The 25370-nt window shown below is 41.5% G+C and overlaps 1 protein-coding gene across 9 annotated transcripts in view; it reads right to left on the bottom strand.

The window, feature by feature from the left end:
- Positions 1–25370, bottom strand: part of LOC135114927 (uncharacterized) — a 364637-nt gene that overhangs the window by 268820 nt on the left and 70447 nt on the right. The window lies entirely within an intron of this gene.

Below are 25370 nucleotides of genomic sequence, written 5' to 3'. Positions count from 1 at the left end.
TTTTATTTCATACTTCATTGATCGACCACAAGTCTGTCGAAGCAAAAATAGACTTGAAATGTTTTAAAAGTGGAAGCTACGTGTAAGGGTCTAAAGATTTTTCTGCAACATGATATTAATTAACAATGGACGCAATACTATTTGTCAAGGATTAATTGAAGACTCAACTTTTTCTCTTTTATCAGTGTAATTTTAATTTTGTGGAAAGTTGAGTTACCGAACGCAACTTTGTTTTATATAAATGCCTCCACTCATTATACATTACAGATGGAGGTTGTAGTCTGTTGGTCGGCCGCGAGGACATTATGGTAGATGAGTTACGAAACTATAAACGCAAAATTTTGTATGAGTACGTCACACATCCGGAAATCATTCTCGCGATCAAACGGCGAGCCTTTGACCAGGAAGCAATGGATTAGCTTCTGCGGCGGACCTGGATAGTTTAACCGATCCTGAATTTCCTAGAATGCCCCGCGGCTTAAGTCAACACTTACGTCTACTTTCCTAGACTGCTTGCTGAGGTTCACATTTCATATGACTGCATGGCGTTAGTGGATCTACGCTGTGATTTTTTTTTTTTTCTTTTGTGGAGTTTCATATACTTTTTTTTTTACCATCTACTTAATCCTCTGAATCCGGAGACTGTCTTGTACTCTTATTTAGGCTAAGAATACATGTTTTTTGCTAAGTTTCACGGGTGCTGTCTTGAAATCAGTGAACTGTGTGTTGTGTATAGTAATATTCTCGATCTGAAAATATTTAGTTTTCTACGATTACAAGTTGGAATAGTGTCCGCCATAGACCCGACTTGATATGTTTCAAGAATCCACCCGGATTTTAAGGGTTAATTGTTATTGTAGTGGAAATTGTAGTGGAAAGTAAGTGTGTGTGTGTGTGTGTGTGTGTGTGTGTGTGTGTGTGTGTGTGTGTGTGTGTGTGTGTGTGTGTGTGTGTGTGTGTGTGTGTGTGTGTGTGTGTGTGTGTGTGTGTGTGTGTGTGTGTGTGTGTGTGGTCTGTGTGGTGTGTGTGTGTGTGTGTGTGTGTGTGTGTGTGTGTGTGTGTGTGGTCTGTGTGGTGTGTGTGTGTGTGTGTGTGTGTGTGTGTGTGTGTGTGTGTTTAGTGAGTTTTAAAAGAAAAAAACAAAATCTTGATGTGCTACTTCTGTAAGCGTTTTATGAATACAATTATCATTTCCTTTATTAATTGTTTTTAGATTATATTTTTACTATTCCATTTTCTTCCGTCTTCATTTTATTTCTTCCTTTTTTACAAAATTTTACTATTTCACTTTTGTCCTCTTCATCTACAGAGTGAGGATAATTAATATAATATTTTATCAAAGGCCATTTGTTGAGGTGGTTCGCCCATACGACAAAAACTCGTTAGAGCTTCCCTACTGTACTGACACACACAAAAAGTTCGACACACTTTACTCCCCAAAGACCGACAGTCTGTGAGGTTTGATTTACTAGTAACTGCACCTGCATGTAATAGTATTTCACAGAGAACAAAGCCAATTTCCTTACTCGTTTCTCCATAGGGGGGATTCCTCTGGATCCATTTCCTGTTTGCTCTTCGAACTCAAAAAAAAAAAAAAAAAATTACCTTAAATCCTGCACAATACATCTGAGGAACGCGTCTGTTCGGGACAAGTAAAAAAAAAAGCTGAAAACACAAAGGACAGCATGGGTTTAAACCGCCACCATCGGCATTCCAGACTCACTGATTGCTTTTCGGTTCCACATCGCACACCACATTATTATTGCTTCCAGCCGGACGCGAAGTATTCTCCATCTGTTTGCGTGGAAAGCATGACCCCATTACCTCATCTTGCCGCAGCTTTACGCGACCTTGCTTTAATGCCCACGCCGCCTCGCTCACACACCGCCTCACTCACACTTTATTGCTGACATATTTCGTCTCCCGGAGAATGAGACGCAGAAAGAGAGAGAGAGAGAGAGAGAGAGAGAGAGAGAGAGAGAGAGAGAGAGAGAGAGAGAGAGAGAGAGAGAGAGACATAAGAAATAAGGGAAGCTGCAAGAAGCCAACAGGCTTACACGTGGCAGTCCCTGAAATATATCTATTTCCACCAATCATCCCCATCCATAAATCCATCTAATCTTCTCTTAAAGCTCCCTAATGTCTTAGCACTAACAACTTGATCACTGAGTCAGTTTCATTCATCTACTGTATTTGAGAACCAATATCTCCATATCTTTTTCTTAAACCTAAATTAGATTAATACTGTCTGGAAGAGTCGCCTCATCCTGGAGACGTCAGTTGCCGGAGCCTTCAGGAGACTTACATCACTAGAACACGTGCCCATCACCGCCCTGATACCTGTCATCCCGCCAACTGCAACACAGCGTGGTCTGAGTAAGTTCCCCTAGGACGTCCTTCGTTATCACTCCATTAATTACGCCACTTCAAATATTCGCAGCGGGGCAAATCCCCTCCAGCACGATAAAATTGATATGAACGAGGCCATGGCGGCGTGCATTATGTTCTCCGCTGTGCAGGTGTGTACAGGTGCGCGTCACGAAGAATAGAACTGTTGGGACCATGATCAGTGCCACAATTCACACTAGTATTATTAAAGTATACTTCATGTTTACATCTTCCCGGCCAGGCACTTGTATTTAAGAGGCCTCTATCGTTTCTAACCTAATGCGCCTTATATGCATCTCTGTCTGCGTAAGTGTATAGGAAAAATTGTACGAGAAAGCCTGCCTTAGTCCTCGCCGATTTAGTAGTATGTGTGCTGGCGAGGTGAGCGGAAAGGCGCTGCTGCCAAGCTGGGAAAATATTTGATGAAGAAACATGCAAACCCCGCTGATTAACTTAGGCTCTAATCACACCGTACATTCATTTCATTATGTCGTACCTTCATTTAATCAGAGCTTACCTTCATTTCATCGCGCAACATTTTCATGAACTCCACGTGAAAATCTTAAAACATTTTTCGTTTTTCTTTGTTCCCTCGCCATCGAGTCTTTCCTCTCGGACAAGCATTACGACGGGTGGGGAGTTCTTACCTGGCAATCACGCGCCACGAGGGATATGACAATTAGGTGTTTATGACGATAGGTGAGTATGCTCCACAAATTACCACGACGAATAAAAAACTGTCTTGCACATCTTCGTTTTCTTGGAAATATAAACACATGAGGGAAACAGCAAGAAGCCAACAGGCCTACACGTGACACTATTTCCTCTGAGGTACAAGGCTTCCCTCCTTATCCCTCGTTAGACGGTCCAAGTCTCCGTAATGGCTCTAAGAGGAGTGCCTTCGGCTCTCTTCCTAAGGTTGGTAATAAAAAGGAAAAAAATAGTCAAACATTGTACTAGTAGTGTGTGGAAAAACATGAACCAGAATTCCATTCTTGTTATCGCCTCGCGTGCACGGAACCGTGTCTCCCGGCTGCTGGCCGCAAGGGTTCCTCAACTTATTATTCCGGCAGAAAACTGAGGGAGCTTCCGCATTCCCACACAGGGCCTGCTCTACCGCTCGTGACGGTGGGCTGGGCCAGCACATCTGCACTCCCCCCACACAACTCACTCCCGAGAAGTGCGTTATTTTATTTATTTTTTGAACTAAGTTCCCAAGTCTATTTGCAAACTGAACTGAATCAACACCATTCTCAGCATTTCAGGAGATAACGTAATTTTCACAGCATATGTATTTAACCATGAATTTTAATTTCCATTCTTTGCTCTCTTGTCCTGCAGGAAATCATCATCAGCGTATCCATTACTACAATTGTAAAAAAAAAAAAAAACAAGTGAAGCATCATCACCTTATCTGTTACAACTATTAAAAATGTGAATCCTGCAGTTTATAAAAGTTACAAGTTCCTCACCCTCCATTACACAAGCACGGGAATACACTTGTGTGCAATATTCCAGCAAGCCCGTCAGGCAAGGCACGGACTCACTCACTGCTGCATAAAAAAGCTGACGCTCAGATTACGCGCGACATCACTTCAACTCGAGGCGTGTTCAGAAGAATTACTTTATGTCGTAAGTTCAGGGAATTTTCATTCTGTTTCGTTTCACATCTAATTATCAGTCAGTTTTCGAGGCAAACTTATGTACACAGAGGCCTGTTGAGTCCCAGCAAAGACACATGGGACCAACAGGCGGAGGGAGAGATCCAAACGCTGCGGGCTCAAGTGTCCGACTGTATATTCCCGGTTACCAAATATCCATCACTTCGTATGAGTGCACTTTCACAATCGTAATTTTATAAATCAATAGAAAATATTGATATCGAATACAAACACGGCATTCTGGGTAAGGGAGCGATAATGAGTTATGAATTGGAGAAACCTGAAATAAAATGGGACACAAAACAACAGTACATGCGTAGGCAACGCCGCAAATAGCCAATTAACCACTCATTGGCACTAGTTAGACACAACAAGCCCGTCAGGAGAAACAAAATTTACAGCAGTGTAGGAAAAAAATGTTTGCATGGTTTCACAATGAGAGAGAATAGAACACTGGTTTCTTTTTTTCCCAGACTAGTCATCCTTTGTTAGCATTCAGAGTGCTGTGGTCGAGATGCTGCAAGGCTTTTACGGATATTTGTTGCAGGCTTCTGGATTGACGATGCCCAATCCATCTGCTTTGTTTGAGACGCTCACAACAGTTGTGCTGGTTGCTGGCTATTTCTGTCTTCTCCGTTTATTATTTTTTCTTGTTTTTTCTCCTTGTTTTTTTTTTTTTACATTCTTTTCTTGTTTTCTTCTATTTTTTTTTCTTCCTTCATTTAATGGAGGATTACCAAAAAAGCACCGAGAGTATTTGTTTGCCTGGACACACAAAGAATAACAAGAAAGAATAGAAGGCTAATTTTGTCCTTTCTAGGATACAGAACCATTTACGGAACTGAAGTACAAAACTGAGTGTATAATATTCCAGGTCAGTGTGGTCCAGCTGCAGGACTGCGGCCCACGAATTAAGTTGATTCATTGTGGCCCGCGAACACTTATTGGTACCATATTAATATAATGGTTAATTCTATGGTATGAAAATTTAGGTATGTGTGACTTGAGTTATGTATGTGGAATAATAGCAATTATATATATATATATATATATATATATATATATATATATATATATATATATATATATATATATATATATATATATATATATATATATATATATATATATATATATATATATATATATATATATATATATATATATATATGAATTGTTTTGTTATAATTAGCCCTCGACTTTAAAGTCTAGCGCTAAAATGACCCAGTGTGGAGTTTGGCACACCCTGTCCTAGATCATTATCAGAAAAATTACGTAAAACGTTTTCTTGGGGAACAATGCAGTTATGGAACAATTTTTGAGAAATTCGAAGAAGTGTGGTTGAAATTTAATGGAGTAAAAGTTAATGCTCCTGCTTCACTTTTCCACTCGGATTGTAATGGCTGCTTTCCTTTTAAGTGTTCATATTTTTAGGGGCGCCGTAAGAGGTGATGGTGGGCGAGAGCCAGAGTGTGGCGAAGCAAGGATGTTGCGTTTCGTGCAGCACCCAACACAAAACTACACACAGACACTCCACAGGCGTCAGTTGTAATACTTCCACACTCTAAAAGCATTAACACATTCGAGACCTGCAGCAGTTATACAGTAATGTGTTTCTGAAGTAAAATACCATAGTGTGCCGGCAGTAAACGACAAGGAAATTAAACTGTCTCATCCTAAAATTGGAAGCAAATACTGCCAGTGGTGATTATCAAAATAAATTGACATTATACCCCAATACATGCCTCGTTGCCTGACTGTAGTGCAATAAAATGTATAACACTGTAAACCTGACAGCTCAAGGACACGAACACCAACCCCCACTACTTGCACAAAATCTGAGGACCACAGGAGGCTGCTTCAGTTCAGAATTCAAGCACCTGCTACCATTTTCAAGAGGAGAGAAAACCATCTCCAACTTTTATGGGTAGTTTGCATAATCACGCTGTAACTGCTTGATTTATGTAGCGCTCTGAGGGAGGCGGTGAGGGAGCTGGAAACGGTTCCGCTCCATCCACTGCGACTTGAGACGGGCGTGAGTCCCAAGCAGAGAGGAACACTACTACTCCGGAGCGTTTAATTAACACTGAGTCACAAACTAAAAGAGTAGTTTTTCAGCACCTCTCTTTTCACGCCGCCTTGATCATGAATGCTTCCCTCGCAACGGTGCTAATGACCCGTGAAACTTGCAGGATATCGCTGCAAGTAACACCATTTAATCAACTGCTTCTCATCACGCGACACGTGCACTCTTCTGTAAAACGCTGAAACATTTGCGCATTAAAGTCTCGTTTACACATAACTAATCAGCGTCACAGTTGCAAAAATACCAATCCTGAGTAACTATTATCGTGGTAATAAATCAAAATCATTCATCTCACACAAGTTCCCACGATCGCATCTCTCTTGTTTGCACACCTCGCCCAGACCCACCATCTCCTGAGCTCCCCTCAACTCTTTCATCTCAAAATCACCCAGGCCCCACAGTCTCGTCCTCCTTGATCAGTACGTCAATTGGAAAGGGTGACCTGAGCATCAAAGGCACTGTGACACCCAACACTTCTGTCCTGAGTGCAGCGAGACTCACTCAGTGTTTCCTGTCTGCTCCCCCTTCTCCATGCTCAATCAAATGTGTGAAGAGCTCTCTCTTCCTCTTCTCCAATGACGTGAAAGAAAATGTCACAACAGGCAATTAAAAATGTTTCTTTTTGCTTTATCTCTCACAGTCGACTGACAAATGACTCAGGGGAAATGAGCAATTTTCTTTTCAAATTGACACGTTGAAGTTTTCGCAAAGATCGAGGTCGGTGTCTGGTAAGAGTATGGGAAAGCGAAAAAAAAAAAAAAAATCATTTGAAAGAGCAAACTAATGGTGACATGTTTTGCCAATACCTAAATATTTATTTATTTTTTCAATTTCTTCGTTCATTCCTTCATTTATCGAAACAAACACGAAAACTATACTTACACCCACCTTCACAACGTCCCCCAACGCTGCGTTATCAGCGCCCTCACGTGTAAGATTTTCTGGTGTTCCCAGGTGAATGTTTCTACGACGGAAGAAGGCCTGCTGTGCTAGACATACCCAACCACAGGGCGAGTGGGTGAGATATACACCTAGTTGAACCTACACGAGTAAATTAATTCTCTCTCTCTCTCTCTCTCTCTCTCTCTCTCTCTCTCTCTCTCTCTCTCTCTCTCTCTCTCTCTCTCTCTCTCTCTCTCTCTCTCTCGGCAAAGAGCTTCCCATAACAAGTTAAAGTTGTCTTGCTGTCCTCCCTCCATTCCTCTCTTGCCTTCCTCCGGCCAATCTTTAGCTAGCTAGCTCGCTCCCTCCCTCCCACCCACCCCCGCCACACACACACACACACACACACACACACACACACACACACACACACAGCTACTAGCCTTTCACGCCCATATACAAGACTCGTGTGACACCCACCACCCTCCTGCCTCTTCCTGACCACCGTCTCGTCTGTCTCCCTTGGCTACCCAAATACTTACGTAAAACCCGCCTCTCCATTCCTAACCTTTCCCTCGCTGCTCCCTCGGGTTCCTTTTCAATATTCCACCTGCCTCCACCATGGCAGGCGCGCAGTACTCTATACCTAAAGATAACTCACCACTGCACCACTTTCCCCTGCCAGCTAGATCAAAGAGGTGTAAGGTATTCTGGTACATAGCCTCAGTTGGCCATGTCTAACACACATATACGCACTTACAAGGCTGAAGGCGGGTCGACTGTACGAGCGTGGCAGGGAAGCTCAGAATTGTATACCGGGGGATTTCAAAAGTGGTTCCTCTCGCGGAAACCACGGGTATAAAAAGATTCAAACGAGGATAAACAGCCGCAGTCACCACAGCGCAAGCAGTATAGGGAAAGTGCCTCGCTCAGAATCGTATACAATAGTTTCTAAAGCGGTTCCTCTCACGAAAATCACAGGTATAAAAGAGATTCCATACGTGGATAAACAGCCACAGGCACCCTCCCCGCCCTGCATCCCTGATATGGTGCAGAACAAAGGCTTCTGCCGGCCTCATATGCTCGCCTCGATATGCTGCTCAGGTACACATTTCAGCCGCCCCTCGTGAATGGCGCGCTGCATCGCCCTATTTTGTGTTGTGTCCGTCATTGTTCAGTTTTCCATTAGGGTGGTGAGATCTCCGCCCAACTGTCCGAGAGCTGTCAGTTCAGAGCAAAACAGGATCCACGTGTGTTGTTTTCATTACCTCCAAACTTGAACTATTTATTTCCCTGGTTCATGACGCTCGCTTCTCACCTTCCTTATTACACTTGACATTGAATTTTCTCTCCCCTTCCTCTCCTCTTCTTTTCTTCCTCCTGAATTTACATGTTAGAGTGTATAAGATAATTTCAACTATTTCTCTGGTTCATGAAGGTCTTTTCTCATCTTCTCTATTGACATTACGTTTCGTCTCTCCCTTCCTTTGCAAGCCTTTCTGAGCTTATATTTTTAGAGCATATAAGACACTAGGGCCCCGCTCTTAATTAAGACACCCTGAACACAACGAATTAATTTAGAAATAATTAGATCCAATTTCCTTATTAACATCATTACATTTTTTTTTAATGTGATATTAAAATTTCACAATCAGACGTAATTATTAATCAACATCCTTTATTCTCTCATTAACAACTGTAAGTATTGTGTAATCAAGCAATATTACTTGTTTATATATTAATATTTGCAAGAACTTTACGTCTTCATTATGTCTGCTTATCCTTACACAGCCCCTCCCGACACATGGCTCAGTATAAATATGGATGAAAGAAAACTTTAATCTTACGTGAATGCAAGACAACAGGATGCAGTTTTAAGACTCAGAAAAGCAAGTCTAATTTTTTTTACGGGTTTTTTTTTTTTCCCTTGGCCAGTACTATTCTTACGTAAAATAATAATCCAACACAGGTAAGTCTCTCTCTCTCTCTCTCTCTCTCTCTCTCTCTCTCTCTCTCTCTCTCTCTCTCTCTCTCTCTCTCTCTCTCTCTCTCTCTCTCCCCTTACTCGAGCATCCGCTTATCAAGAAACTAAACACTGCAGTTAACGCTCATTATAAAATATTACTACACCAACAAGCCACAGTGAAAAATATGCGTAGCACTTCGGTGTTCTATTTCTTGCCTTGACAGTTTGTTCACCATCTTAACAGTGGCGGATGAAAGTAGCCTGCTAACAAAATATCACTTTCAACTGTCAGTTTATCTTGAGTGTTAGTGTAGGGGGTGGTGGTGATAGTAGTAGTAGTAGTAGTAGTAGTAGTAGTAGTATAAGAAGAAAACAGCAATATCAATAGTAACAGTAGTAGAAGATAACAATAATTGCAGTAATAGCAGATTAAATTCAATAACCTACATAGCTCTACAATCAACCACGACTCCCTATCACATCACCACCATTCACCACCACCACTGCCCACACAAGGCGAAGTACAGGAGCAAGTGAAAGCTTTATCCCCTTTACTCCGCACAGTCACTCCAGGCAGCTTCCTTCCTAAAGTAACACTCCCCGGCGCGGTGTCAGACCACCACTCTGATTACCTTCACACCTCCCCTCGCGTGCTCCTGCCTGCCCATGATGAAGGGTAGAGCGCGCCGCCTCCTGCTTCCCTGCACCATGCCATAATGCTGTGAGGGGTGGTAGTGGTGGTGGTGGTGGTGGGGGTTGTGATGGTGGGGATGGTGGTGACTGATTATAAAAAACAATTATTAGTTGTTGTTGTTGTTCTTGTTGGAGGAGGAGGAGAATGAGGAGAAGGAGGAGAAGGAGGAGTTGTTAGGTGGTGGTGGTGGTGGTAGTAGTAGTAGTAGTAGTAGTAGTAGTAGTAGTAGTAGTAGTAGTAGTAGTGGTAGTAGTAGTAGTAGTAGTAGTAGTAGTAGTGGTAGTAGTGGTAGTAGTAGTAATCGCAGTAGTAGTAGCAATAATTGTAGTAGTGGTGGTAATGGTAGTACCAGAAGTAATAGCAAAAATAAAACAACAACAACAACAACAACATCACACCACCACCACCATCACCACCACTCCCAAACAACAACAGCAGCAGCAACACCACCACCCCACACCGGACTCCCTAGCCAGCCTCAGCCCACCTGGAGGTCTCAGAAGCAGAAGGGTGAGGTGTGGCTGCGCATCGCTTCGTCTTACACTCATCATTTGTCTCTGGCCGCGGGGGCGATAAATTAAGGCCATCACCGTGTCCCCCTCTTCCTTTCCTCCGCAAAAGAAATGGGACTGACGGCAGGAGATTCTTCTGATAAAACGATCCCTGCGGTGGTCCCCTGCCTGTACCCTCCAGCAAGATCTACAGAGGCTTCTTTTGAGTCTTGACCGCCACATTGGACTAACGCCACGGCTCTGGATGATTCGAGTTCAGCAGGGAAATGTGTCAGTTTGCTCCTTTGATAATTATGAGAGGATGATTAATAAGAAGAATGAGAACGTCAAGAATAAGAACAAGATGAAGATGCTGACGACAACGACGATAGTATTCCTACTACTGCTACTACTACTACTACTACTACTACTACTAATAATAATAATAATAATAATAATAATAATAATAATAATAATAATAATAATAATAATGGGGTAAAGGAAATAAAAAAAAAATAGAAGAATGAAATATGAAGAAGATTCAAATACTAACAATAACTGTTAGGGAAAAAAAAGTTTGTTCTAGACATTTCCTGGAACAATACGTATTTTTTAATAGAAGTATAGCAGAAACATTCCATTTCGATGAAAAAAAAATAAAAGCAATAATAAAAAAACAGTAGTGGTTGTTGTTGTTGTTGTTGTTGTTGTTGTTGTTGTTGTTGTTGTTGTTGTTGTGGTGGTGGTGGTGGTGGTGGTGGTGGTGGTGCAGATGGTTGAAGAGGAAGAGGAGGAGGAGGAGATGGAACATTATTAATGAAAGTTATTGCACTAGTAGCAGTAGTAGTAGCAAAAATAGTGGTATAATAGTAATAGCAGCAGCAGTAGGAGTAGCAGTAGTAGTAGTAGTAGCAATTGTTGTTGTTGTTGTTGTTGTTGTTGTTGTTGTTGTTGTTGTTGTTTGCTGCTGCTGCTGCTGCTGCTGCTGCTTTAGTAGTAGTAGTAGTAATGGTTGTTGTTGTTGTTGTTTTTGTTGTTGTTGTTGTTGTTGTTGTTGGTGGTGGTGGTGGTGGTGGTGGTGGTGGTGGTGGTGGTGGTGGTGATGGTGGTGCAGCAGCAGCAGCAACAGCAGCAGCAAAAACAAAAACAGCCAGCACCAGGAAGCCTGATCACATTGTCGCCATTCTTTGGACAGCAACTCTGATCACCGTCGTCAGCGTTAGACTCAAGAGAAAAACAATTTCCCGAGGCAAGCAGTTCCCAGCAGACACTCTTTAAGAAATCTTGTCGCCTTCACTGCGCCACACCCAACACACTGCTGCGAGATTAAATATGAGTGATGAAACACCTCCAAAATCTTTAATTAATTTTCGTAATCACAGAAATCGTTGTTGCCGTCTGAATAACCCACAATTCCTTTGATTACATACAATAACATTACAATCGAAACTTTTCTCTCAGGTACAAATGCTTAACAATGACTGCGTTTTGATTACCTTACAATTAGAATCTAACTAAGCCAAGCAGTGCCGCCTGACACATGCTTGCGATAAGGCCGGGATGATTCCTGCCTGCTGTGTTCCGGAAGGCTGGGAGTGAAGACCACCTAATCTATTCCCAAGGTGGATTGGATGCTCCGCCAGACACAGTCATCTTCTTTGCTTGTCGCTGAAGGTTTATGTTCATTACTTCCCGATGATTGCAGGACTGAACAAAAAGGAGAAAGAATCTTGTGAAATTATGTATGTCGCTTGCTTTCTTCCAATTTGCCAGAATGAAAATACGTATATATATGCAACAAGACTGAAGCAAGCAAGGTCTGCTCACTGCGGCCACTTTCGTCTCATTGGGATGTGATGTCATCAAGGTACTTTCTCGAATTACTGCTCATAGAATATATACGAGAAGCATTAAAACCGATTTACTTAGATCTTGATATGAACAAAGTTTTCTAAGTAGCGAGAAACTAGAAGCGTTACAGCAATTACAAGAAAACGTTTGTGCACACCATTAAGGAAAATATTGCATTACAGGGCAGTCATGGAGTTTGTGCTCAGTGACTTCCTCCACGCCGTCCCTGTTCAACTGCATGCTGTGCCACGCGTGAGTATCAGGCAGGATAGAGGCTACGCGTGCATTGCTACAGGATTGCAATAAAGTCTTTGTGTTACAACTGATTGCCTGCCTGCCATGTAACGGAATACAATGGTGACTGTTTCTTGTATGCGTAGCAATGTAATAAATGACCTAAAAACACAATTAATTTTACGCAATGGTTATGCCACGATAAATTTCCATGTGATTTACGAGTTGACAATAATATCGCAGCCTGTTGGGGGCCGTAATGTTTGGCAGGCATGGAATGTTTCGCTATCCATTTATTATTTGTTCCATCCATTATTTGTTATATGATAAAAACGTTTTGGAGATTCTGTGCTAAATACTAATTGCAATCAACAGCTGCACCTCAACACACCAGTCTCCAGGGAACTTTCATTACGGCCCACACCCACGCTTCCTTCATCAGCCTTACCTCACTCCTGCAATTAGATATGACCTTCCCCCACCAAGCACTTACACATTACTTTTTGTTTCAGTAATTCCTGCAAGTAACTATACACGTGTTCTTGTTTTAAATATACCAGTTCCTGCAAGAAATCGTGCTTTTCTCTGGCAGTTGAAGATGAAGCATCAATCAGTGAATATACATATGAGGTGAAAATCATACTAGAATTAATCGTTTTAAGTGCAAATCTTAACTACCAAATACAATTCAGCAAAAACTTAACAAACCAGTTCCTGCAATGATTCGTGTTTATCTTCGATATTCAAGATGACACACCAATGAAAATGAATTGCAAGACCCCGACCATTAGCAAGTTTTCACCACCCCCTATCCGAGCCTGAAGTGCGGCCGTGCGAGGGGAAGATGCCATTTACTCATTAAAAAGACTTAAGCGTTTGCGTAGGGCTGGTAACGTCACCCTTCCTGGATCTCGGCATTGCAATAGCGAGGCCACTTCCTTTCTCCTCCCCCTTTACGTTCCCAGTCACAGCTGATCGGTGTCCATTCTAAGACTAGGTGACCCGTCGGTGATGAAATTTCTTCCGTCGTCTCTCATATTCTCCGCAAGGCAACGAACTTCACTTCAAAAGAGTCTTCATAATGAGACTAATCCGAGCTGAAAATACAACGACAGATCGGGTTCGTCATATCTAGAGCAAAATAAACATTACAAAATTAAATGACACTCTTGAGGGCTGAGTTGTGAAAGTGCACTTCTAATGTGTATGTAACAAAAGCATAATACTTTGATAACACACACACACACACACACACACACACACACACATTCAAGTCTCATTGGCAACTATGGTTTAGAGCAAGGATTTCAAAGACACGTGGAATGGGAACAGCATACCAAAGTGAATAACCGACCACCACAGTTGTCTTCGTGCAGTGACCCATAATGTGGCGACTATTCTCTTCTCATAAGTTGTGGAAAGCAGGAAATCCCGCTAACGAAACCATCGGACATGAGGAAAGATTTATACAACCATGAATAATACCAGCTTCTATCAGCAAACTTAATTACGGAGGTTGCACTTATGTCCGGAGGTAAACACTTGAAGCTTTCCAACCATATTCGCCGCAGTCTAAGTTGATCGAGGAGGTCCAGCACGGAGAAAAGAAGGCTGTGTGATCTCAATATGAAGATCCCTTTGAAGAGAGTCTCGTTGTTTTCCGGATACCACGAAAGACCACGAGGGAAATTTTATCACTGACTTTCCCCTTTCCAAGAAGTAGCTGATTGGTGCACTCAATATTTTTTTCACCCAAATATACACATGAGAGAGAGAGAGAGAGAGAGAGAGAGAGAGAGAGAGAGAGAGAGAGAGAGAGAGAGAGAGAGAGAGAGAGAGAGAGAGAGAGAGAGAGAGAGAGAGAGAGAGAGCAGGCTAAAGTGTCAAGTACATACTATAATCGAGTTCAAAGTTCGAAGCCTTTATCGTTTACTGGAATTTGGTAAGCCGGACTCTGGAATGCATTTATCGCCGGTTCACTTCACGGGGATCAAAGAGCTCTTCATCCTGTGCACCCCGAGCCTCACCCGCAGCAAATGGCAAATGGGTCAAAGTGGATCACAGGGAGTGGACGGCAGGATCGTCTCTCTATCGAATGGCTGAAGATATGTAGGCCAGGACAAGGGTATGTATGTATTATGTACTGGAGAGAGAGAGAGAGAGAGAGAGAGAGAGAGAGAGAGAGAGAGAGAGAGAGAGAGAGAGAGAGAGAGAGAGAGAGAGAGAGAGAGAGAGAGAGAGAGAGAGAGAGAGAGAGAGAGAGAGAGAGAGAGAGAGAGAGAGAGAGAGAGAGAGAGAGAGAGAGAGAGAGTGAGAGAATCCTACCTGACGCAAAGCAAACAGATAACGTTGATGACAAAGGAAGTATTCATTGGTGTAGGTCATGACGATGGGAGCAAACATCGGCGAGGGAGAATCGAGGAGGAAATAGCACTAATAACAAGGGTTCGACATCTATGACCTACCAATTATCGGTACTACTGGCGATACAGACAATAGCAGAGGGCACGAGCACGGCAAGAAGAGCAACAACCGCAACAACAACAGCAATAACTATCACCACCACCAGTAGCAGCAGTAATAGTAGAAGTAGCAGTAATAGTAATAGTGACAGTAAAGACCTAAATCCAACAAATGGATGGAGCGGAATGTACACGATGATATTAATAAAACCTGAACAATGCAGGGAAAAGAAGTTTACGTATGAAATATACAAAATTCACAATAATAACAACCAAAAGCTAAATAAATAAAACTTAGCTAGGGAAAATTTTCTTCAGCCCTCGTGGTTGAATAAATATTGGACTGTGGGGTAAAGATCAGCCGTCTGTACGTGATGTGGTCTTTACGGGGCAAGAGGAGGTAATTGCCACCGTAAAATGAAATTTGCCACCTATTCAGGAAGAGATCATGTACCTACTAGTTCCCAAATTCAAGTAACTTAAGATGGCAGAATGCACTGCAGACCTGATCTTATGCGGAGAATTTGCGGTGTAAAAGATATACAAGAGGAAGGGTAGGTGGAAAGGGGCAGTAACTAGCTTCATAACTTACATCTCCCCACCTTTGCCAGTTAACATGTACTTCTATGGAGCCTGAATGCAAATAAATGGTTCCCGCTGACTGACAGGCAAATGACCTTTCGTACATAAGACGCAATTTTCAGAAACGGAGGATAGCATGTCCTGGAAATATTCTTTAGGTAGCGCAATGGGAGAAGTAGAGGAAATGAAAAATTTGATAAAGTAACGAAGAAAACGTCATTATTATTGTTTAAGCAGTGTAAATTAAAGATAAAGATAGCGCGAGCGTGAACTTTGGTGTCCATTCATGCCAAGTAATCATAACTCACAATATAAACATCTGTTTGTCAATAATTATTCTACAAACAATGGCCGCTGAAAAGAAAAAAAAAAGAAAAAAGAAATCTGAGAACTAATACCAAATGACTAAAAAAAAATACCAAATGACTACCAAAATGACTAATACCAAATGACTTTACCAAGGTTATAGAATTCATGTTGAGGAAACCACATCAAGGAAAATAAAAAAAATCACACAAAACGTTAAAAAAAGACGAATCAATCAAGGAAATGACGGGTCCGTTAGGCTGTCTTTGGAAACAAGTAAAAAAGAGTGAAGTGAAAGGTCAGTTCATCAGAAAATGTAGCAAAAATGCCTTGATACAACAGTTCCCTTTAGAAATGCTCAATAAAACTGGCAAAAAAGAAACTACTGAAAGCCCACAACTTGCTGGTGATTGTGGTGGTGGTGGTGGTGGTGGGCATGTTATAATCGAGGATGATGATGATGATGACGTGACAAATGATATGGCAATTCATGATGATGATGATGATGATGGTAGTGATGGTAGTGAAGATGGTGGTAGCCGTGGAATGATGAGGATGAGGATGATGATGATGATGGTGATGTGATAATTGATGATGATAATGATGATGACGACGACGTGACAAGTGATGATGAGACAATTCTTGATGATGACGGTGATGGTAGTAGTGAAGGTGATGGTGACGACGATGTTAATGGAAATGAATAGTGATGGCGACAGAGTAAGGAGTGGAGATGACTGTGGTACTGGTGGTGGTGGTGGTGGTGGTGGCAAAGACCGTGAGGGCAGTGGCTGGGGGCAAAACACTAAGGGCTCAATAAGGGCTGAACATCGCACTGTGCAGTAAATCCCTTGCTTATTGCAGCCCCGCATGACTCCCTGACTCAGCGTGTGTCGGAGTCTGCTTGTTCTCGTGACTTGTGGAGCAGAGCAATAACTCCACAAATACTGCAATAAACACACACACAACCTTCTTCGTGAGCGCTGGAAGGCAATGCAGTAACTCCACACATATTGCACAAAACACACAAAGAAACTTATTAGTGAGTGCTGGAAGCCAAAGCAATAAACACAATGACTTTGAGAAACTTATTAGTGAGTATTGGAAGGCAAATTATGGAAACAAAAACACAAGCTCACACGCACAAACTAGTGAGTACAGAACGCTAAAGCAGTAGATCAACAAATATTACAATAAACACGCTAGCATGGACAAACATACTGGCGAGTGCTGGAATGCAAAGAAATAGCACGACACTTGTTTTAATAAATACACTCACATGAACAAACTGAACACTTTCTGGAAATGCTGGGTGTGTGCTGAAGAGGAGGAAACCCATCTGAGGCTTCCCGCCGATGACTGATGACCGTGACGCCTCGCTACTGGAGAAGATTGATTTTTAGGGTCTGCTGAGGAAATGAAGCGGAGCGGCCAAAGAAAGGTGTATACAACATCAGAATTACGACAGCCTCATCTCTTTCAATTGTTTTCCTGTGTACACCTTGCCTCAGTCCTTCAAAAAATATGGAATAAGTTGCCATTATAATAAAATATCTTAGAAACCCTCGTATGGTTAAGACGATTAACTGTAAATTAATATCATGATTTTCGTGAATTCATTTATTTCAACTACTTACTCAAACTAAACGAAATTCTGAGAAAACCAATTTATTGACATGTAATACACAGAGTCGCCACTGATGAGAACAGGACACTTTTTAGTCCCCAGGTGAGTAACTTTTATATGAAATGTGGAATAAAAAGTATTGAAAATCTGAAGGCCTTTCAATTAACAACAGGAGAGTAATATGTGTTGCAGCTGCCAGTTTGCATGGCTTACGCTGATGAAAATGCAGCACAAATTGAAGAACTTCCTCGGATAAACTTAGTTCCATGTTGTATTCAGGTGGGAGCGGGTCCATGGAGAGGGAAGGCAGACAGGCTGCTACGTGAATTCCAAGGATTAGACCATGCGCAGGCAATCCGATACTGAACTTCATCCATTGCTATTGCCCTACAAATATATGATGGTCTCTTTAACACCTCATTCCAGAACAAAGATTAAAGAAGACATACATGCACTAACGCAGAGTTTCACACAATAGATAGACATTAAAATTAGCAAAAGGGATGAAGATACAGGAGACAAATAAGAAAAAAATTTGAATGAAAGAATGAGACTATATGAACAAACAAGTTTCATTAAAAAAGAGCAACATGGGTCCTCCAATCGAGCAAAGAAGTGTGCTCTCTTGACGAAGGCAGGGAGACGCTCTGCCACTTTTTTTTTTTTTTATGTAGGAAGGACACTGACAAAGGGCAACAAAAAAATAAATAAATAAATAAATAAAAAAAAAAGCCCACTGAGATCCCAGTCCCATAAAAGGGTCTAAAGTGGTAGTCAAAAATTGAACGATAAGCGTCTTGAAACGTCCCTGTTGAAGGAATTCAAGTCATAGGAAGGTGGAAATACAGAAGCAGACAGGGAGTTCCAGAGTTTACTAGAGAAAGGGATAAATGATTGAGAATACTGGTTAACTCTTGCATTAGAGAGGTGGACAGAAAAGGGATGAGAGAAAGAAGAAAGTCTTGTGCAGCGAGGCCGCGGGAGAAAAGGAGGCATGCAGTTAGCAAGATCAGAAGAGCAGTTAGAATGAAAATAGCGGTAGAAGACAACTAGAGCTATACAATGCCAGGGAAGGCTATGTAGATTCACTGACAATGCTCTGGTGGTGCACGTGTACATCAGCTTGCAATGACGGGATAGAACCTCATGGCTCACTCTCCCCTTGTCCGTTCCTGAGCATTTCCCTTTGTATCTCACCAACTCTGCAACAGTTAGTTTCTCTCTCTCTCTCTCTCTCTCTCTCTCTCTCTCTCTCTCTCTCTCTCTCTCTCTCTCTCTCTCTCTCTCTCTCTCTCTCTCCAGCAACAATAATGAAACGTGCATCTGCTGTGGATATTGCATATTTTCCATCACATCCTTGGTAAAACGTTGTCTTCTTGCTCTCCGAGTGCGTGCGGCAGGAGCTCAGACTTTTCCTCACCTGTGAATGGCACTGCAAAACAGCATATTTTGTATGATGCCGCCAGTATCAGCACGCAACAATTGTTAAGCGAATCTGGTTTGTCCACCTGGCGCACTGTCCAAGCACTTGCCCAATATCAACTTGTCGAACTTCACATGAAAGTCATAGCAACGCTTGTAAATGTCGCTGTATACGTTTTCAGTACTATCAAACGGATTCAATTAATTCATACACCTAATTCAAAAGCCAATAGCCCGGCGGCGTCATTCTCTCAATGGATCGACCAACACAAAGAACACGTGGAAACCTTCAATTTCTGTTACAGGCAGTGAGTGGCCCCCAGCAAGTGTGCTAAATATCCTCGCCGGTCTAGTTTCCACATTTAACATTCATTAGGTATTAGACAAGTTCGTAACAGTAATAATAAATAAAAAAAAATAAATAAAACAAAGAAAATCAACTAGTCAGGACAAGGACGCATGTATCTCTGCACAAATAAGAGATAGTAAGTACCGTCCTTCAGTATGTGTGTGTGTGTGTGTGTGTGTGTGTGTGTGTGTGTGTGTGTGTGTGTGTGTGTGTGTGTGTGTGTGTGTGTGTGTTATGCAAATTATTCGACTGGCGTGGGACATTTCTGCCGTAAGGGCGGCCTACAGCTGATTACCGTCCCGCTCTCAAGCCAGGCATATACACGAACACCGCCGCTCCAAAAGATGCTGCACTTAGGAATCCAAACAGGCGCTGCATACTGGCGTCCCACTCAGAGACAAAAAGAGTCTGCAGGCAAGGTGAATGTGGAAAGGCAGGAGAGAGGCAATGTGTGTTCGTTCGTTCGTTCTCTCTCTCTCTCTCTCTCTCTCTCTCTCTCTCTCTCTCTCTCTCTCTCTCTCTCTCTCTCTCTCTCTCTCTCTCTCTCTCTCTCTCTCTCTCTCTCTCTCTCTCTCTCTCTCTCTCTCTGCGACATCCCTTCAGATAGAGTACGAATATGATAACGACTTAAGAGTAAGACGCAAAACCTGGCCTAGCGAGCTCCAGTTATTATCTATTGAAATATCTGAAGTATAAAACTAATCCACATACAAATATTCACAGTGCAGTTGCGAAATAGTAACATTAGCAGATTGCACTCCGGTGTAACTGGTTATTTACGACAGAAAAAACGCATTATCAAAACAAAGGATTTACGTAAAGTCAAAGCATAAAATGAAGGAATGAAGTCTTTAGGTTGGAAGGTCATGCACACCCAAAGGATTAAAGTCAAGCGTTTCATCTCCACTTAATATCAGTAAGTGAGGCCACGGACGCTCCACCTTTTGTAGTTCAGAAGCCGCTGCCTTTACCGCCCAGTGACCCGACACCTTTATCACCTTCTGTTATGGAAATTCCCCCTCCTCCTCTTCTCTCTCTCTCTCTCTCTCTCTCTCTCTCTCTCTCTCTCTCTCTCTCTCTCTCTCTCTCTCTCTCTCTCTCTCTGAATGAACCTGCTAATGCCAAAAATGTCACAACGATATATAAGTAAATGAATTAATAAATATAAAAATAAGCAGAATTGAATAAATAACATCAATCATCAGTCATTCCTACTCCTGCTAGACATTCACTCCGCTACGTCGCTGAGTAGATATAATTATTGACTGATGCATTAATTAATCTAGAGCTCTTGACTCCCTAACACCTTCCACTAAATTACCTGGAATAGGGATGAAAAGTAACACGTAAAGACGAATCTGAGGTGGAAAAACTACAGCACGCAAGGAATAATTCGGGAAACCAAAAGTACACAGCTATTTCATGAGTTTCCATTAATCCTGTTGTTCATAATCGCCTTCCTCGTACTTACACCCGTAATAAAGATGCCACATAACTGCCATCATCGTCTTCCCGGAATGGAACACGGCATAACTTTGTGGTATTAGCAAGACAAACACACTCCAGTGACCCACAAGGAAAACTGTTTTTTCTCGGGAAGCCTGAAGGTTTAACGGAACTTTGTATTGGAAACCGAAAACTCTCCTAAACCGTATTAATTAGTGGAAAGTTTAGGGCAGTAAAAGAAGGAGGAAAGAGACAATAAAAAAGGAAAGTCATTAGATAACAAACATGAGAAAAGAAAAGAAACGAAGAAAGGAGGGTAAAGGGAAAAAATAAAAAGGTAAAAGAAAAACAGAACATAGAATAGAAAGAGGAAAGAAAAAAGGATTTAAAGTGCATACAGAGAATGGCTGTTTGACATCCTGGATGGCATCAAGCCTTCAGAAAGGTTTTGTTAAGCCTTTAGTAACACCCAGCTTTATTTGAGAATGTGTACCGTGTGTGTGTGTGTGTGTGTGTGTGTGTGTGTGTGTGTGTGTGTGTGTGTGTGTAGGTTCATATGTTGTCACGAAATAAAATCAAAATAAGGTAAAAAACACGGTAAGATAACGGAAGCTGCAAGAAGCGAACAAGCGTACACGTGGCATTCCCTGTATAAATATTACCTTCCAACAACAACTTATCACTAAATTCATGTAATCTAAGTGTATCTAGTAAAAAGAATATAAAGGCAGTGTGACTCACCCATAACAAATTCATCCCACGTCCCGAACGGAGATTTCATAACACCTGTCTCTTTCCTTCTTCAGAAACCATTGGTGCAGTGGTCCATCCACCTTTAATACATTTTTCTAGGTAATAAGGAGCATCCTCCCGCACGAAGACACTACACACACACACACACACACACACACACACACACACACACACACACACACACACACACACACACACACACACACACACACACACACACACACACACACACACACACACACACACAGAGAGAGAGAGAGAGAGAGAGAGAGAGAGAGAGAGAGAGAGAGAGAGAGAGAGAGAGAGAGAGAGAGAGAGAGAGAGAGAGAGAGAGAGAGAGAGAGAGAGAGACTGTGGGGCATCCTCCCGCACGAAGACACTACACACACACACACACAGAGAGAGAGAGAGAGAGAGAGAGAGAGAGAGAGAGAGAGAGAGAGAGAGAGAGAGAGAGAGAGAGAGAGAGAGAGAGAGAGAGAGAGAGAGAGAGAGAGAGAGAGAGAGAGAGAGAGGAGAGAGGAGAGAGAGAGAGAGAGAGAGGAGAGAGAGAGAGAGAGAGAGAGAGAGAGAGAGAGAGAGAGAGAGAGAGAGAGAGAGAGAGAGAGAGAGAGAGAGAGAGAGAGAGAGACCGCGGGGGGCGGATGCGGGGAGATGACAAAATAAATAAGAAAAGAAGAATAAGACACGAGAGAGGATAATAGGAAAGAAGAGCCACATTAAGAGAGAGAGAGAGAGAGAGAGAGAGAGAGAGAGGGAACGAGTCAACACCTGCAAAATTCATATCGCCACACCCCCAAGGAAGCAGGACGGACCCTCAGAGCGAAATGAAAAACTCACTAACCTCAGGGGGGACACATCGGGGGCCCTGGGAGAGATGTGCGTGTCGTATTTGTTATTCATCTGTCTAGTTACTTTACAATGCACTTTTTTGGATTTTATATTTATATTTTTATTTATTTATTTTTTTTTTTATTTCTATTTATTTATTTTTTTTGTGGTGTGTGTGTTATTTTTCGATTCACGTTTGTTGTTGTTGTTATTTTATTTATGTATCTATTTATTTTTCGATTCACGTTTATTGTATATTTTATTTTATCTATTTTATTTATTTTTTTTTATTCATGTATCTGATTTATTTACTTAGTTATTTTTCGGTGCACATTTGTTGTATTCATTATTTTTTATTGTATTTTATTTATAGTTATGTTTTTTTCGATGCATGCTTATTGTATTACTCAAATTCATCCATCTCGTTACTTTTCGATACGAGTGTCTTGTACTTAATTTTCCTGTTTATGTATAATTAATTTTTGGATGACGCGTTCTAAAATAATCCTCGTGTTCTTTTTATCCACAATAAATTCATCAAAATCAAGTTAATATTAGTTCGTATTCTAAATAAGCAGTTCAAGAGCTACGCATATGCAAAACGAAAATACAAAAAGCACCATCTCCTCACACATCCCTGTAATCTAAGGCCTGGTAAAGGAAGGCAAGGTGCACAAAAATGTACATGCAGAGAAGAGATGAAGCACCTTAAGATGAGGCCCCTTATTCTCAAACATTTCCGTAAGTAATGTTTTTTTTTAACAAATTGTACTGAAAGTCATCGGGATTCCAAAGGTGTTTTCATGGTACTAGTGATACATAGCAAGAGTTCAGTACCATTGTTAGGAAAATTAGATTCACGAGAAGCCAGCTAAAGTGTTTCAAAATACAAAGATGTTTTGCTAGTATAGCTTGGAATAGACGGATAACTGGTAGAGATGGTTGGGTGGAAGGTGGGAATCGCTTTTGAATTTTAAGGAGTGATGATAATGCTGTAAGCGCCCTTGACCGAACACCAGCAAACATGGAAAAACTAAAGGGAAACGTCAAACATTCGCCAAATATTCTCTTGGTTCCGCACTATACTGATTTGAGCAAAATTATCAGAGTAAACATATTATTAATGACTTGTTTTAGGGAGGAAGGCTAACGTTTAATTTTGTACAGATCTAACCAAGGATGTTGTCAAGTAACTCTTGCAAATTAATAAGAATTAACAAGTCCTGGAGGTATATTTCTGTGTGATGGAAACACTTCAGCTTGTTTAAATCTCAGCAAAGGTGTCCTCTGATGTCTCCTGCACGCAACAAATCAGTAGCGGCAATTATAACTTCTAGAAAACCACTTACAGGAGAGGACAACATTGTATCTTGTTTTAAGTCCCAGCTGAGGTGTCATGAGGTTGTCCTGCAGGGAAAGAATGAGGCACTAACAACAGTAAATCTCAACAAACTACTTTTGGGGAGATGGTATAATTTTATCCTGTTTAAATTTCAACTGAGACGTCGTTGGATATCTCCTGCAGACCCACCTTGGTCACTGACAGCAATTAAAACTCATGGAAAACTACTTCTGGGAGAGAGCAACTTTCTGCCTTCTCTCTTAACGAAGGTGTTCACAGATAACTTTAGCACCGAGCTGTTAACTGTCGCCAATTATAATTCATGAAGGACTGGCACTTCGTCTGAACTTCCCAAAACACAGTAAATGGTGCAAACTGATGCACGACCTCATGTGGCCAACAAAGTGAAATTAACAAACTATCTTTGTTCTCTGCAACGAATATTAAGCCAGCTTTGCAAAACTCGTGGGCTGAACACTATTCCGTAGCAAATTTCCCTTTAGTTGAAATGCACTTAATTACATTTACCGCAGCGTGAACACAGCCGTACCTTTGCGGTGTAAGCGTCTGTGTTTTCACCCTCACCAGAAGTCACGCAAGCATATGCCCGGTAATATCAGTAATTACATTTAACTACTATCGAAGAAATTGCTGTTAAGTGTTAAAAGAGCATTATCTCTAAATCTGGCAGACGTATAAGGATGTTACTCATTTTTGGCTGGACATCGTGCAAACTCCAAAGCTTTTCATTTTTTTTTTTTTTCTAAACCAATCATCTTACTGCTGTGCTGGTCATTTGCCAACATTCAGAGCACAGAAAAAAAAATGGTTCTGTAAATACAAAACATAAAGGGGAAATGGGAGGTTAATTTCAACTAACAAAGGCTGTACAATTATTTCACGCATTGCCGTAAGTAAAGAAAGCAAATAAATAAATGAATAAATAATACTAATAATAATAATAATTCTTAAAAAGCCTAAAATGTGAATATCTATGGGAGAAATTGTACAACGCTGACAGATACCACTTCACTAACTGCTGTACATGAAGACTAGGTACGTTTAACATGGCAGCTGTCACAGACCTTTAGTGCTGCTTGCTTCCTCAACTCTAGTGGCAGCATCCTCACTCGCATCACAACCCAATCTTTGCTCCCACCACACATATAAACCACGAAACAGGTTATGTGCGTTGAATCTCATAATAATAAATATCTATAGATTTATTCCAATGAAAAGAAGCATCAAACATAAATCTATACTCGCATTCCAGGAAAAGAGCCATCAATCACAGAGCGTTGTGTGTGTGTGTGTGTGCGTGTGTGTGTGTGTGTGTGTGTGTGTGTGTGTGTGTGTGTGTGTGTGCCCTGTATTATCAGACTAATAAGCTGTAGGGATTTTCACACGCCTCAGCTCCCGTCTGATTCATCATTTTGCAGATGGTTTCACACACAAGCCGCGCCTAGACTGCGTAAATAGAACAAAACGAAAGATCAGACAGGGAAATTATCACTACCATCACCAAGCTTTTTTTTTTTTTTTTCTCATGGTCACGTGTAGCTTCCAGACAATTCTGGTACTACACTGGAAGACAGAATTCCCCTCCTATTCTCTTTCTCTCTCTCTGTTCCTGCTTCTCTGCGGCCATGCTAACTTTCTTCGTGCAGTGCTTTGAAAGTTAGGAAAGAACAATCACAGAAATAAAAGGATTGTATCAAACAATGTAATACAAAATTGTAAAAGACAAAATTAGCCTCCTCTTCTCTCTGTTTTTTTCCTCTGCGACCATGCTAACTTTTTTTTTTCGTGTAATGCTTTGAAGGTTAGGAAAGGACGAGCACAGGAATAAAATGATTGCATCGAACAGTGTAATATGAAATGACGGGGAGGAAATATGATCCGCCCAATGGGAATCCAATATTCTCGTCCTCTTTTCTTATCTACCTATCTATCCATTTTACCCTCTTCCTCATCTCTCTCCAACTAAGAAACATTAT

The sequence above is a fragment of the Scylla paramamosain genome, chromosome 2 (assembly GCF_035594125.1).
Source record: "Scylla paramamosain isolate STU-SP2022 chromosome 2, ASM3559412v1, whole genome shotgun sequence".
NCBI classification, from domain to species: domain Eukaryota; kingdom Metazoa; phylum Arthropoda; class Malacostraca; order Decapoda; family Portunidae; genus Scylla; species Scylla paramamosain.
The sequence above is the reverse complement of the archived record's forward strand: the minus strand, read 5'-3'. Positions and strand labels throughout refer to the sequence as shown.